The following is a 17,715-nucleotide window of genomic DNA, read 5'->3' on the forward strand; positions in this document are numbered from 1 at the left end:
AAAAGCTCAAAATCGGATCTCCAAGATTATGCTAAAGAGGCACACCAACCTTCCCAATATAGAGCTCTAAGCAAAATCCCGAAATTACCCTTGTCAGGAATCCACGCGGGCCGCGGGGAATCTTACGCGGGCCGCGGGTACTGACGGAAATTTTAGGCTTCTTCAAGTCTTGGGCCCCCACAGCTAATCCGTTGGCCCAGTTCGAGTCCAATCAGCTTCTAGCCCATTTTTATTCAATGTTTCTTCAATTTGAGCCCAATTTATCTTTCCACATCACTCAAAACTTCCGCAAACTCCCAAATATTGATCTTGCATACTCAAGAATTCTCCCGCATCTTTCAAATTTAAAGCTCAATTCTTCCAAGCCTTCAAGCAATTGACAAGTCCACCCCATGAATCACCTTCATAGCCATCAAGCATGAAATCTTTAATTCCCTTCAAGCCCAATCGCCTCCCAAGAGTGTCGCCCCGCTAGTTTCCAAGAAAATCTGCAATAATGCTCAAGAAACTAGAAAGTACCCCGAAATGGTCATAAAAATAACAAAAGGGAAAATATGCATGAAAGTTAACTAAAATGCGAATGAAATGTACTAAAATAAACTATAAAAAGAAGTAAATAAAATGAAGCTATCAAATCACCCCAAGCTTAAACCTTACTTGTCCTCAAGTAAGACAAGACTAAATGAACTTGGGATGAACTACCCTATAAATAAAAAGAATGGATAGAACCATGGAACCTGTTCGACATTAGTCAACATGGTCAGAATTGATTTCGCTGCTATCTCACAGCTTTTTCATCCGATGACAATGGAACCATAAACCACAGTCAGGACAACTCCTTTAGGTGAGTAAGGAGGGATGAGCAGTCGCAGCCTCAATGGAACATGCATACAATGAAGAACATCTGTAGTAGGGAGAAAGCAACTGGATGGGCTCGGGTGGAGCTCTTCTTTAAGTGCACACTCTTATCTCACATCTGCCGGTTTCTCTCATGTGTAACTAGGTTTAATCGCTCGGGAACCGTTGTAGGAATCAGTTCACTTAGTGTTGGCCCAAACCTCCCGTAGTATCCGACTCGACAGTCTCTCTAACATCACCAATTTGTGAGAAAGAAAAAAAATAACAACTCGATCTATATACAATAAAACAGACCTATACAAATGAATATCAAACATCGGGTGACCAAGATGTTGGGAAATTTGTTCAATAATTGAACCGGCCACCTATCTAAGATAGTTGCAACTGAAAATTTGCGTGCTTCATTTTGTTTTTGTTTTTTTTTTTGTTTTTTTTATGAGAGAACCCTTTGACTCAAAATTTGGTTCCCAAAGGTGTGTTAGTGGAACCGAAAGGGTAATGATATAATCCGAATGGCCTAAGTGTGAAAATGACCATGTGTGGAGCATAAAGATGTAATGTAAGCTCCTTTTCAAACTTGTGGTTTTTCAAAGATAATGAAAATGTCCAAATGTGGACTAAAAGACTCTCTAAAATTTTAAGAAAATCGCAAAAAGATACGGTGATGTAAAGAGACCGGATATGGATTTTACTCAGGGACAAGCACCAATGCTTCATCCTAACAGTTCAAACATGATCAAGTGTGATCCTCTCCGCGGTAGTGACCGCAAGGCTAAGAACACCCATTGCTATAGTATATCCTACAGTTGTTAGTATTGTATGCATAATTTTTCATGAAACTACCTGGCCATGATCACTTACCCCTTTAAGCTACCAGCATCTGTTCCCAAGTATGAAATCCCAAACTGCAGCTAGTGGTCCCAGTTCGATGGGTGAGATAGCAACAAGATTCTGGACCAATAATGATTCAATAACTGTGAACCTGTTCCATGGCATCCAAGAGAGGTGAGAATAAACAGACAACAAAAATGCATGAATGCTAATGCCTTAAGCTAAATGTTATGCAAAAATAAAAAGTGGAAAAGAAGAAAATAAAATCTTTTTGAAATTTTAAATAAATAAAAAAATGAATGAAAATTAGCTTAATACTAAAATGTTATGCAACCTAACTAAAAATGCATGAAAAAGTAAAAGATAAGGGAAATGCCCCACCCCAAGCTTAAGAACAAGCATTGTCCTCAATGCTTAAGGAAAGGGCAGAAATGACCTAAATTGGATGGTTGGGTAGATCATAGGGGTTTGTAGAGGAGGAAAAATGGTGAAGAATGGCGGTGGTCTCGCAGGATTCCGACCGGTAGATCTCTGGGAAATCGAGTTTTTGTATGCAGTGCGGGCAGGGCGCGGGCCGCGTGTTGGCCGTGTCTAGTTTTCTCAAAATCCCACTGATTCTTCTGACCTTTCACGCGGGTCGCGGGTTGGCCACATGGAGGCCGCGGGACCTGAAGCTTGAAAATGGCAAAAAATCGGAAATCTGCGCGGGCCGCGTGTAACCCGCACGATGGCCGCACAAAGTCTTACGCGGGCCGCGTGACTTCCTGCACCTTAAAATTTGAAATTTTTCAAAAAACTTGATTTTTGGCCTAAATGATTCCCACAAAGTCCCGGTTTCAAAAACACAATAAAAGGTTTGGACCAAATGTGAGAATAAAGCTTAAAATTTTTCAAAAATGAACATTTTCAAAACAAAAAAAAAATATTCAAAATCATTTTATTCGGTTTATAAAAGACGAAAACACAATGCTTCCCAAAAATGCCCTTCTTTAACGTCTTTGGCGAGACACCTCCAAACTCCACTTTAACACTTTGGGGCATCCAAATGGACGACATCTTGGACATTTGAATCAAAACCTTCATAGAATGACTTCAAACGATGTCCATTAACCTTGAAAACTTTCCCCGTGTCAACATTTTTTAATTTCCAAACCTCCATTGGACTCTTTTCTTGTATTTAACTTTCTTTTTACGGGAGAACCATACCGGACTTAAACCTTTGATAATAGCAATCATCCAACCATATTCTTCCTTGTACCTTTTCAGTAAGGTGACCAACTCTTCCCTCTTTGACATGGTGGTCGAGTTGGTGACCGGTTGGGTCTCTTCCTTGTTGGGATATGTATCATTTAAAGGGTCCAATAGATTTATCGTTTTTGGCTCTTGTGGTTCGTCTACCACTGGAATTAGTTTCTCAATGGTAGTGGGTGGCTCAACCTCTCTTTTGTTAACACCGAACACTTCCTCTATAGTTTCATTGACATCTTTCTCATTTTTTTCTTCCTCCTTGATAGCCTCTTCCATTTCTACGCCTTCTTCCTCTTCTCCATATAACACTCTTGGGCCATCAAAACTTTTCTCATCTTTCAAAGGAATGACACATGGGCTCTCTTCAGATGGTAGTTTGTCTTGATCTTCCATTATACTTATTGTTTGAGCAAGTTGTGTTATTTGTTGCTCTAAGCTTTTGAGGCTAGCTTGCGTTGTTTCCTGGAAATTTTGGGTAGATGTGGCAATGCTCTTCACAATATCCTCTAAGGACATGCTTGGCGTTTCAGGTTGTTGAGGAGGTGAAGGATATGGATGTTGGAACTGTGGAGGTTGTTGGTATCGGTCGTTACTCCAAGCTTGGTATGGGCTTTGGTATTGGTTGTATCCCCAAGATTGGTTGTTGTCCCACCATTGATCATGTTGAGGTTGATCATAACTCCATTGGTTTGACCAGTAGTAGCTTCCCTTCTCTTGCACTTCTTCCCATTCTCCTTGTAAATATGGACACATGTCGGAATGATGTCCATTTTGGGCACAAAAATCACAAAGAAGAGGTGTGGGCTGCACAGTTTGATCATTTTCAATCATCATAACTAACTGAGCTAGCTCAGAAAGTTTATCTTCAATACTAGGAGTGTTCATTCCCGAACCACACTTCTTTCTTCAATTTTTGAGTATTAAACTAGAGTACCTGCACAATGAGATCCAGGCATAGAGAAACAAACTGATTAAATCAAAACCAATCCCCGGCAACGGCGCCAAAAATTTGGTGGTTGTCGAGGCCAACACAAATAATAACCCTAAATATTACACACTAAAATAGTGTATAGTGGTAAAGGGATCGAATCCACGGAGATTGGTTCAATTTATAACTATATGAAAAATCTCTTTGTAAAAATACTTGTAAAATGACAATAAAAATAAAATGGGGGGTTTTGGTGTTTTGAAATACCTGAAACAAACTAGAGTTAACTATTATTTAAATAGACAAATGCAACAAAAATAAGAGTTTGATGTAAAATCAATAAGGGAGAGATGGTTGACTTAAAGTTTCCTCACTTTGACTTTTGATGAACATATCATTAGAATCCAATAGTGTAATACTTTGATTTAAATCCTTAATTTGGTTATAGTAATCCAAGGAGCTTGAGATTACCTAGACTTTTCTTAATTGTTGAAATGGCTAGAGAAGCTCATAACAATTAACTTAGTCAAAGTCACTAATTCCAAATAGCATGTAATTAGTGAAAGTCAACTAGCATTAAGAACCAAAAAATCACCAAATCCAAGAGGAGTCAATTGCTTTCACTACCATGTTGGAGGAATTGTTTTTATGATTGTGTGAAGCAAAAACAACACAAAAATCATTTGTTGCTTGCTAATTTGAGGATCATTTACTTAATCAAGAAATTAGCCAACTAATCACCACAAACATATTTAAACTCATGAATAAAAACATACTAGTAATGATAATATGATGAAACACAATACATTTCCATAAAGATTCAAGAACAAGTTCATAGATTCTTCGACATCCAACAAAAGTTCAAAGGATTCAACAAAAAGTCAACCAAGATTTGTTTAGCCAAGCATGGTTAAACTCAAATGAACAAAGTTAGATAAGATTGTACCAAACATTTGACAAGATTCAAGAGGTGAAAAGAAGATGTTCTTGAGGTGTTCTTGGCCTTCAAAAGCACTCCAAACTCCAGAGAGAAAAGCTCAAAATCGGATCTCCAAGATTATGCTAAAGAGGCACACCAACCTTCCCAATATAGAGCTCTAAGCAAAATCCCGAAATTACCCTTGTCAGGAATCCACGCGGGCTGCGGGTACTGACGGGAATTTTAGGCTTCTTCAAGTCTTGGGCCCCCACAGCTAATCCGTTGGCCCAGTTCGAGTCCAATCAGCTTCTAGCCCATTTTTATTCAATGTTTCTTCAATTTGAGCCCAATTTATCTTTCCACATCACTCAAAACTTCCGCAAACTCCCAAATATTGATCTTGCATACTCAAGAATTCTCCCGCATCTTTCAAATTTAAAGCTCAATTCTTCCAAGCCTTCAAGCAATTGACAAGTCCACCCCATGAATCACCTTCATAGCCATCAAGCATGAAATCTCCAATTCCCTTCAAGCCCAATCGCCTCCCAAGAGTGCCGCCCCGCTAGTTTCCAAGAAAATCTGCAATAATGCTCAAGAAACTAGAAAGTACCCCGAAATGGTCATAAAAATAACAAAAGGGAAAATATGCATGAAAGTTAACTAAAACGCGAATGAAATGTACTAAAATAAACTATAAAAAGAAGTAAATAAAATGAAGCTATCAAAAACGAAATGTAATTAAGTTTTAATTGGATTTGAAACTCCTACATTTGTTGAGATACATTGAACTTTCAATGGCATGTTTGAATCTTGATTATGCCCTCTCAAGTTTGTGACTGGGATGCCGAGGATCACAAATAAGGTGTGAATAACCATGCAAATTGACTTGGTGCTCTTAATTTTATCACCTAATCGATGTGCCGGTTAACCACACGCGCTTCACCGATCTATGATAAAACTTAAGTCACCCTTTGCCACTCTTACTAGTCCTTATTAGTGTCCACTAACGACTTGATAAGGTACAAAGTGTAATTTCATGGGTTAACACCATTTTCATATTTTCCTAAAGTAACTAAGATTGGGAATTATTAAGTATAGTTACTTTATAATTTCATTATACTTTTAATGAGGATTAAGATCCTATCCCACCTTTTCGGCTAACGACCCTCCACCAGTCAAGGAAGCAGTGGGTGAGAGTGGACACCCATTAAACTGCCATTTTATAGGTAGTGTCCTTATAGACCAACTTCGTGAATAAGGCCTACTAATGGTAAGACTGACTTTATCTTATACATATCTATATAATTAAAATTATAATAATAGTATAAGAGTTCAATTTTAAACTTTTAAAATTCTAAGGTTCAATTTGGAAGTAAAGTATATATGAGGAGTAACTTTACAAATTCCAAAACTTGAGGGCAAGTTTTGAAACTATTTCAAAAGTCTTGGATTTTCATAACTTATGAGTTTAATTAAGGTTCTAAAAAAACATTAATGAAGAGACTCTTGAACATCCATAACTTGAGGATAAGTTATGGAGTTCATAAAACTATTTATGACAAAAAGACTCTTCATGTTTCTTAACCTATGGTTTTAATAACTTTTTAATGAGAGATTTCATATAACTTGAGGACAAGTTACAAAAATATATATTATGAATAACTTTTAGATTAATTTGGATTGAAAACAACTATCACAAACATGTCTAGCAATATTCATAATCTTGATTAAACTCATATGAAGAAGGCAATTCAAATCAAGCAATTTTCATGTAATTAGCCTAATCATTAAACTAATACAAAACATGAAACTTTTGACGATTATCTTTTGAGTTGGATTAGAATGATCATTACCACATCAAAAACAGGTTTATAGGTTCAAAAACAGCTTAAGGCAATGATTCTAGTCCAATTCTAGCCTTAAAAGTCGAAAATATGTTGTTAGGGGCTCCTACTCATCGAGTGTATGAACCTACTTGATGAGTAGGACGATTTTCTTCATGGACTTGGCGAGTTGATCAGTGGACTTGGCGAGTCTAGTTCCCAGATAGCTAGAAAATCGATTTTTTCAGCATTTTTCAGCACTTTGCATCAAGTATAATTGAAAACAAGCCTAGGCTCTGATACCACTGTTGGGTTTTGAGCATTCTAACACTCCTAAGGTGTTCATGCAACCCTAAATACCTTGGTTCTATGTTTTCTCTATTATACATGAAAATATAAACTTTCCAAGGTATTACCTATAACTAGCATACAATTATCATATATAACACAAGAATCTAGTTAGGATAACATACCTTATTGTGGAGCTTGAAGTCCTGATGTATCTAGCCTTAAGAGCTTAGCCCCAATAGTGTGGAAGCCTCAAGTGGAATCAGAACACATCATGAACAAAGGATGAACTTGAGAGAGAATCTCCATTTACCCAAAAGCCACCATGAACTCCAAGAATGCACTAGTAGCGATTTTGGGCAATGAAGTATGTATTTATATGTGGGATTTCTAGGGTCATGGATATAACCCAAATCCATACCCATGGGTCTTATGATCCATGGTTCATGTGGCCCAACTCTTTATGTATCCATAGATAAACTTGGTCCAACATGGATCATAAGCCCAACACATATTAGTCCCCATAAAGTTAGTTAGTCTATTTTGATCACTAAATTAAATCCAAATTAATTCTTGATCAATACTTATTAAAACACATGATTTCATATTAATATATTATAACTTATAATATATTAATAAATCATATCCAACATCTTCTCTCAAAAGTCCATCCTAACAAATTGCCCTGATGATATGCAACCCAAATGGACTATGCTACTCTCGGGTCAAGTACATACCAATAATAGTTATAGGCTTAGACATCTAATCCAACAGATCTGACTTTTGGTCTTGAGGAAACCAAGCATTAAGCACTTAATGGAGAAAGTGGTTAAACTGGTTGTACGCTGGGCGTAACCAGTTGTACGCGTCGCGTAGCCCCCAAACCCTCAGTATGCTGTGCGTACCAAGATGGTACGTTGGGCCTACGCAGTAGCAGTTGGGCCTTAATCTGTTTTGTCCTTTAAGCATATGGGCCTCATTTGGGTATAAGGCTTGGTTGTATTCTATGAATTATGGAATTTTTCATTTGTATGGGCCATGGATGCAATGGTTGGCCTTATTGGGCTAAGAGGCCCATTAAGGATATTAGATTTGGACTTTGGGGCCCATTGGTAAGAAAAGGGTAATTGGGCCTTGGGGAGGGGTTTGGAGGTTGGTTTCCCCTTGGTTAATTTAAAGTTCTAATATTGATTATATTACCATTATTATTGTCCAACTCGGGGGATTGCGGACTGTTAGGAGGGCAGTGTTTGTATTCAGCAGATTGAGGTGAGTCCCTCACCATACCAATGGGTCTAAGGCACCAAGGCCGGCCCATTCCGTGATAATGATACATGTGTTAGAAATTTTGTGATTTGGTGTGCTATGTGATATGTTTGTGTGTGAGACCTTGGGGGGTTCCCGAGGCACTTAGGTGTAAGACCCTGGAGGCTTTCCTTGGCATCCTAGGTCAAAGACCTCGAGGGGGTTCCCGTGGCACTGGACTAAGACCTTGGAGGGTTTCCAAGGCTTCCTTATGTGATTTCCATATATGGTTTATGTGTCTTGGATAGCTATTTAGCTAGTATGATATGTTATACGTGATTGTGTGTGGGTGTGCTCTAGGGAACTCACTAAGCTTTCAAGCTTACCGTTTGTGAATTTGTTTCAGGTACATCTGAGCTCAAGGGCAAGGACAAGTCATGATGACGTGACATGTACTTTATATCTCCTTTATTAATGTGTTTCGGGACACTCTAATGTTTTAAAAGAATATAATGATGTAGTGAATGTGAATTTGAAAATAGATGTTTTTGGAAATTTATGGTTTATGCAAATGGTTTTACTTATTGAAAAATGAAAATTTTCTTTGTAAAAATTAGGTTGTTACAAGTTGGTATCAGAGTCTTGGTTTGAGGGATTTGGGCACACTTTTGGGTGTGTCAGGACTCAAACTGAGGAAATGGTAAAAAAAATTGTTTTCAAAAGTAACTTAAAAGAGTTTACAAATGGAAGAGAAATATAAGAGTGCGACGCGCGTGATCAGCTCAGCCAAATATGTAGTTCCCCAATATGTTAAGCCATGTTATACTGATAATTGAGCCTTATTGATTATATGGAACTTGCTATGTGTATGTTTTTAAAATTGTATACGGTTAGGAGGTTATAGCCTCAGAATGATTGATTTGGCCTTATTTCCTTTTTCTTGTTTGGTTGTGGTTCTAGGGTAGAGTCTCTTATTCGAAAGCCTATTTGATCCTTTTCTATGTACAATTTGCATGCATAAGGGCAACCTGTTATGATTGGTCTAGTTGATATTAATAGCGCAAATCTTAGGTCAACCTGAGATTAGTATGTGGGGTAGGTGTGGAATATGGTTTGGTGGAGGGACAAATTGGAGTTATCAATAGAGCAATGGGGAAAGGTACAGGTAGGTGTGGAAGGTAGTATTGGGCCCGTACTACTGGAAGCACAAGACTTGTACCCGAACCAATGTTGGATCTGACGACTTCAAGGAGGATCGGTGTGGGAAGACCCCTTATATAGTAATCTTGATCACTGCAATTTTTATTATTATTATTATTATTATTATTATTATTATTATTATTATTAATTTCACTTCAGCATGGTGGTGACACGATTTGGAGCTGGGGGATCAGGATCTGGATTCGGGGCGGGATCAAGAGACACTACCGATGTCATTGATGAGAGGATGCGCGAGCTCACTGCAACCGATGTTAGGTGACCCCAGTCATCTTTGGGACGCTCAAGGAAGGTATTATGGATCTCATGGAGGAGAGACTCCGATCATTTAGGGCTGAGATTGCTGTGGGCCAGGTTGGGGCCCGAACTCCCTCGTTTCGAGAGTTCAAGGCATGCGGGGCGCCGGAGTTTTTTGGGGTCAGGGACCCCATAGTCCGTCGGCGCTAGATAGAGGATATCGTGAATGCCTAGCGCACGAGTTCCTGCCCTGTTGCGGCAAAGGTTGGGTTTGCTTCTTGTATGCTGAGGGATAGGGCCCAAGATTGATGGGGTGAGGTTACTAGTCAGGAGGGGCCAACCGGAGTGGTCGAGATGTCGTGGGCCGAGTTTTTACGGCGATTTGATTTGGATTTTGCACCACCTATTGAGGTGCAACGACTGGTGCGGGAGTTTCATGGGTTGCAGTAGACCACCGAGACTGTGGCGAAGATCACAGCCAAGTTTCGGGAGCGAGCTTTATTGATTCCACAGTATGCTACCGATGAGGAGATGAGGCGGACCCGGTATCATTCCAAGTTGAGGGATGATATTCGGGAGTTCATGATCTTTACAGGGTGCAAAACCCTGAATGATATGGTGGAGAAGGCACGTAAGAGGGAGATGGAGTTGGAGTCTCGCATGAAGCGGAAGACTGAGCAGGTACACACAACAGGGGCTCAAGCTAAGAAGCCTAAGACCTCTGATTCTTCGGGTAGGGGCCAACAGGGCTGGGGCCGGTGTGCCAAGTGTGGGAGATCACATGGAGGAGTATGTAGGGGTCAGGGCACGGTGTGTTGTACTTGTGGTCAGTCGGGCCATGTGAGCAGGGACTGCCCCAAAAAGGGTTTGATATGTTTTCATTGCAACCAGACCGGCCACAAGCGGGCTGAATGTCCTAGGATGCAGGGAGGAGGAGGATCAGTGGCGACACCCGCGCCCACCACACTGAGTATCACTGATGGCCGCCCTGCTAAGGCGAAAGCTCTAGCGTGAAGAGTCGTGCATTTTAGCTGACTACCGAGGAGCCTCGGGCAGCACCGGACATTGTGGCCGGTACATGTGCATTTTTCTCAGTTTTATATTTATCTAATTGTAGTGATTATATATATACACACACACACACACAAACACACACACACACACACACACACATATATATATATATATATATGTATGTATGTATTATGTTTTTTAGGGACCTTTTTGCCAAATGGTATGACTGCTCATGTCTTGTTTGATTCGGATGTTACCCGGTCGTTTGTGTCTCTTGCCCTTAGCAAGAAGTTTAGGAATGTGCTGGGGACCTTGGATTCCCCGCTTGAGGTGGAGATTGCTGATGATTGCACCCTTAGTGCGGCGAGGGTATATCGGGGTTGTGTTTTGAATGTGCTGGCCGAGAGGTTCCGTGTAGATCTAGTTCCGATACCGTTACGAGGACTGAAGGTGATTGTCGGAATGGACAGGTTGGGGGCCAATGGGGCCATGATTGATTGCGAGCGACAACTGGTCAGGGTTCGAACCCCAAGTGGGAGAGAGCTGGTTATTCATGATTAGAGGGCCTTGCAGGGACCGACCCTCTGTTCGGCTGCGGGGCAAGGAGGTTTCTACAGCAGGGTTGCTCAAGATTGATGTGAGTACAGGTAATCCATTTTCAACAACAAATTGTTGACTGTTTATTGACTTTGTTCCCTGCATTTAACGAAAAAAATAACATAAAAATTTATCAAGAAATAATTTTCATAATTCCCTTTTATGTTCGTAACATAACCAATATACAAAGAAATGGCGGTTTAACAAATATTTTTTTGAATTTTTTTTAGCATAAGAAATGGTTAATTTTATAGAGACTTTATATTTTATGTTTTTTCTGGATTAAATATTATCTTTATTTCTTTCCTAAAAAACTTGTATTTTTTTCATTTTTTCATAAAAAAACCTCAATCTTTTAACTGTTTCCGAATAAATCCTAAACTTTTTTAGTTTTTCCCGAATAAGCCCATCACATTTTACAACTTCTTTGGGAAAAAAATGACTAAAATGGCCAAATCTAAAAACATGAAAAATATGCAATGTCCTTTTCAGGAAAAAAATAGGGTTAATCAAAAAAAGACAATATATTTTGTGTTTTTTTACCGGATTAAACCTCAAATTTTATTTTTCCTGAAAAAGACATTGTATTTTTCATTTTTTACAAAAAAGCCCTCAACGTTGTATTTTCTTTTTCCAAAAAAAAAACCTCAAACTTCTAAACGTTTCCAAATAAACCGTCAACTTTTTTAGTTTTTCTCGAAAAAACCCTCACATTTTACAACTTTTTTAGAGAAAAATGACTAAAAGGGAAAATCGGAAAATAAAAATGAAAAAATACAAGGTCTTGTTCATGAAAAAAAAATACAGTTAAGGTTTAATCCAGAAAAAACACAAAATATAACGTCTTTTACAAGATTAACCCGTTTTAAAACAATAGTGATATATAGTGGATTACGAATTTACGACATTAACCCAAAAAGCAAATAAAAGAAAAGAAAAGGGGAAAAGAGTAATTACGTAAAGTCAGTTTCTTCAGGAAAAACCGCAAGCCACAACGGGTCCAGTGGATTAGTAAAAGTCGAAAGCATTTTATGCATAATACTTTCATCAACTTCCCACTTTCTTTCAACTGAAATAAGCTCAAAAACATGAAACCCCAACCAAAAATAGGCAACTTCATCAAGCTTCTTTTAAGAACATATCGAATGCATCCAAGACACCCTTTTCACAATGCAAGATCCCAAAGATACATCCAATCAACTTCTGTTCTATGATTTGCAATAACAAGAACACGTTCTTTTTTTGGGACCCTTGCTCCAGAAAATATCACTTTTGTTTTGTTAATCTTTTCAAATAAAAAAGACCATAAAGCTAACCAAAGCCCAAAAAGAAAGGATGATGCTTTTCTACTGTAGTGTATGCTGAAAAGGTGTAGGATAGCTGCAAATGGAGGGGTAAAATAGACTAAAAACATGAAGGCTGTTGAAAGGTAAATGATTAAACATGCTACACCACGTAAGAGTCTTAGAGGGGTTAAATGGTAGTGTTTTAGTCCATTTGTTTGGGAAGATGAAGATTCCATTTTTGTGTTTATGTGGATACAGCTCTTGGTTTATATGGTGATCTTAGAAGAGAACAACATTATGAAAGGCTGAAGCTTTTTAATTATGTTTAAAAAAAAGGTAGAGAGAGTCAGTTGATCAACTAATTAAATAATATGATTTCATATTAATATATCATAACTTATAAAATATTAATAAATCATACATATCCTCTTCTCAAAAGTCCAAATTGTTCTGATGAAGTGCAACCCAAATGGACCATGCTAAATCGGATCAAGTTCATACCAAATATAGTTATGGACTGAGACACCTTATCCAACACTAGTATGCTATGATGTTATATGATATGGGATAGAGGGGTAGGGTAGACCCCAATACCGATCGATAGGATCGAAGGGGTATGTCAGCACCCAAATAAGTTAGACAGTATATGACTTGTATATTTATGCACTAGGATGCTATGTGTTAGTGTAGGGGTGAAATAGTCCACAATATCGGTCGAAAGGACCGAAGGGGTAGGCCAGCACCCTGATATGCTAGGCAAGCTACCAGTCGGTAGGACCAAAGGGGGGGCCGACACCTGGATATGATAGGCAAAGTACCGGTCGATAGGACCGAAGGAGTAGTTAGTACCCAGTTATGTTATGTAGTATGTGTTATGTATGGTATGTGGTATGATGGGGGGACTCACTAAGCTTTGTGCTTGTAGCTTTCCATTCTGTTTTCAGGTACCTCTTCATAGAAGGGGAAGGAGCCGGTATGGTAGTAGCACATCACACACAAACACACAGGATTTCCGCATCATGAGATTCTTGGGATTGTACTATGAAATTATTATTATTTCATGAGATGTTTTTGAGACATGTGATTATGATTTTATGATATGATGTGACACGATGATGTTTTCTTGTAATTGTTTTTCTAGATCGTTATATATCAAATGAAGTTTTGGCCTTGAAAATTGGGATGTTACACCACAGCTTATATATGGATTGCTCTCGAGCATATAACATACGTCTGACTTACTCTCAAGACCCACAACTTATGTTTGGATTGCTCTCGGCTTTGTTAGCTATCGTACAAAGCATTACAACCTCAAACCAACCACACTATGTTGACATATAACATAACAGATGAACATATATTCAACAATAGATAATCACATGACCAGTCAACAAATAATCAGGCAGATCTAATAGCACTACTGTATAGCAACATCCTTTATACCAAGATACATAACCCAGTGGGCTGGCATTGGTGTCTTCGACCCACAAGTACAATGAGGAAAACTCACCTCTCAGTCTAAATATAAGCCGAATAAATCTCTACTATGAAAAATCAACTCAACGATCACCTAACTAAAGCAAAGGACCTAATCTCAGTTAATAGTTCAAAATAAAGAACATACCCATATGTCAAACTTGGTCAAAACTCTGGTTAAAGGTCAAGGTCAACGAGTCAAATCATCTGAGTATACGGGACGTACTCACCTTGTACGTTGGGCGTACACAAGCCTTGACCACGATCGGGAAATTGACCCCGTATGCGCGGCATACGTAGGGTTACATACGACGTATGAACTGAAGTCCTTTTCCTTAATAATAGCTTAATGCGTTAAGCTCTTACATTCTAATTGCATATCCAAGACCAAAATACCATTGAGAGTCATAAAGTTTCCAACTTTATGACTTTGCATGCCAAATAAGAGCTTAATACCAACAATCTTAAATTCTTAACACCTAAAGACCTTTTAGAGCATGCATGGGGAAGCACTAAGCATCAAGATCTCATTTTTATGACTCAGTACCCATCATTGGGTCTGAAAGGACTACTTATTTGATCAAGAGCATGCTATGCTTAAGAATCATAAAGGTTGGGGGACCAAAAATGCCATAAATGGAGGAATAACTAGATTCATAAGAAAAGATGATCAAGCTTCAAGCTTTTTACCTCCTGGAGGTTGCTATCAACGAGAGAATCCCATATCCAAGCTTCTTCCAAATTCCAATGTCCTTCCACTACCTTCTTCTTCTTCTTCTTCAAGAATCCCACAAAAATACACAAATGTGCTTAAGATGCACTCTTCACATTTAGGATTAACTAGAGCGATGATTTTTAGGTGGAGGCTAATGAGGGTGAAGGTCTTGGAGCCATAAAGGGAATTATATAGGGTGCAAACCCTCATAACTAGGGTTTTGGTCTGAACAGCATATGCGTTGCATACATGCTGAGTACGCTGAGCATACGCATGTGAATCTTGTGTTCCTCACGCATGAGTATGTCATGCGTACACCCTGATTCACGACGTACGAACCAGAAAGGCAAGCTTGAATAAAATTAGGGTTAGAAATAAACCTTCTTGGAGCATATGTCATAGAGGTTGGGAGCTATATGTGGCATGACATCGCTTTGGATAAGACACATGGAGAGAAGTTTCTAAAACTGAAAGGAATGGCACATTCCAGTATCTTTGGTAAATTATTTAAAAGAATATATTTAATTTTGATTTATTTTTAACTTCTTTATTTTTTTGTTGACATGGCTTGATTTTGGAGCAATTTCAAATGATTACATGGATTCAATTTATTGGGCATCACTGAACAATCGAACATGTGTGCGGTATAGAGGCCACAAACATTGTGCAAAAACTCTTTTTATTGATTTGCAAGAGGATATGGATGTAGCATGGGCTCGAGCCCCCAATGGTATGGATCCGCAACATTGGAGTGATGTTATTGACCACTTTTTACCATATAAGCATAAAAAACAATCCAGTGAAAACAAAGAATGTTGAAAGAAACAAGTAGTTAAGAATCGTGGAGGGACGTACAACTATAGTAGTACTTGTTTTAAGAACTAAGTTACAATAATTTTTATTCAGTTATAACATATTTTTTAATATTTATTCAAGCATAACATATTTTGTAATGATAAATAGAATTTGAATAGACCTAAAGCATTTCACCATGGGCATGTGAATAAACAAGGGGAATTTGTTGATCTGTTAGTTGAAGACCAATATGCAATTTATTACTTAAAAATGAAGTAGATTTTTTTTTGTTAGTTTTAAAGTTTATTGACAATCTTCGTAAAATACAAAATGCTTTATTTGGTGAGGTTACTTTATAGACTCTGGTGGTGATCCGAACTCCATTGATTGTATCATAATATTTGAGAAGGTGTTAAGTGCTTGAAAGGGACACGTGAGAGGCATTGGGCCTAAACCTCCTTTTGCAGCGAGTACAAGTGTTCAATCCCAATGACATTCACAATCACAAACATTGCAACAAACATAGGTACTTACTAAACTCTTAAAGAATTTGGTAGCTTTGCTATGTTAAGAACTTGATCCATTTATAGTAATTTTGGTAGTTGGATACTTGCTTATTTGTTAAGTGGTTAATTCATTTGTTATGAATTTGGTATTTTGGTAGTTTGGTAGTTTGTTAAATTGTTAAAGACTTAATTGATTTGGTGGTTTGATAGTTTGTTAAATTGTTAAAGACTTAATTGATTTGATGGTTTAATAGTTTGTTAAATTGTTAATGACTTAATGTGTTTGTGACTTAATTGTTAAGTAATAATAATTTGTTTTTTTAGTTTGATATTTTAACTTATATATTTACTTTGTAGGATGTGGATGTTAACACTTTTCTCCAAAATCAAGCGTTTGTGACGGTAATTGGAAATATTATCCGCTCATTTAAGAACCAAGTCAACAACGAGGAGAACAACGATGGAGAAAACAACAATGGGGAAGACAAAGATATCTATTATTTTTTGTTTTATGTTATGGATGATGTTATTTTGGATTTATTAGATAGTTTGTAGATGATATATTTAATGTTTATTTTGGATTTATTAGATAATTCATATAATACTGTATATTTTATGTTTTACGTAATTTGATATGTATTGTTTTATGTTATTTCATATTTTATGTAATGTGGTATGTATTAATTTATATATTTTTATCAAATCTGCATTTTATAATATATAAACTAATATCATATATAAATTGTTTAAAAATAAAAGCATTATCGGCGACACCTTTAAGGAAGACATTCACCGTGATCGAAATATCAATAGAGGCGACACTAATAGTAACACCCGAGACTTTTAGCGACGACAGCTATTAGAGACGACGTTAATTGTGACGACAATTGAATATGCTACGAGGTAATAACAACAACCCTTTAGCGACATGTCGTCGCTAAAGGTATTAGCGACGATATTAGGCATCAATTGGGACGTTTTTTTGTCGTCGCTAAAGTAAGGTTTTTTGTTGTGTTACTTTTTGTTGTGAGGGTAGGTGTCATAAAGATAAAGAACGAAGATTGCGGCTTGTTTATGCATAAGATAGAGATAGGAAGAAGCGCATATCCGTTTCGGGTTGGATGCAATCGGGTGTAACATGGTTTCTAAAGGTGGTGTAACCTCAAATGAAGATCATTGGTTTATCTTCTAAAGGATCATGAAAAGGTATATGACGCATAGCCATATTCGCGCTCTTTGAGAATGCAAAGATGGTAGGTTATGTGTGGGGGTAAACCAAAGAGGTTTAAATATTCTTGGTTTAAACCTATAAGAATACCATTAAATTGGTCTCTCTTGTTTGCCCAAATAAAATGAGGGTTTTATATTCGCGAAACTCAATTGGCATAATCTATATGAGTGAAAGGAAACTTTTTAATTTGGTTGGAGATTGTTGGAAATTATAGCAAGTTGAGAATTTCCCATTATCCCACATTGATAGGAGGAACCAAAAGTGTACTCGTTGATATATTCTACAAATATCATACAAAACAAATCATTTCATTTTTATCAAGTCATTTTAGGATCAACATTCTACATTCATGCCAGTTTGGGTTTTCGTTCTTCTACGTTCTTGATGATTTCTTTTGTCAATATATATTTCTATAACCATTTGCAATAAATTATAAAAAAACTCCAACAAAATATCATCAACTTTTTAAAATAACTTAAAATCAGAAATACAAACATGCA

The 17,715-nt window shown here is 37.6% G+C and overlaps 1 pseudogene; it reads right to left on the reverse strand.

The window, feature by feature from the left end:
• Nucleotides 1-12,159: 12,159 nt before the first annotated feature.
• LOC145040435 (putative 1-acyl-sn-glycerol-3-phosphate acyltransferase 4 pseudogene) lies at nt 12,160-12,807 on the reverse strand (annotated as a pseudogene).
• Nucleotides 12,808-17,715: the final 4,908 nt, after the last annotated feature.

This window comes from Lactuca saligna, chromosome 4 (assembly GCF_052625555.1).
Source record: "Lactuca saligna cultivar CGN05327 chromosome 4, ASM5262555v1, whole genome shotgun sequence".
Lineage (NCBI taxonomy): Eukaryota > Viridiplantae > Streptophyta > Magnoliopsida > Asterales > Asteraceae > Lactuca > Lactuca saligna.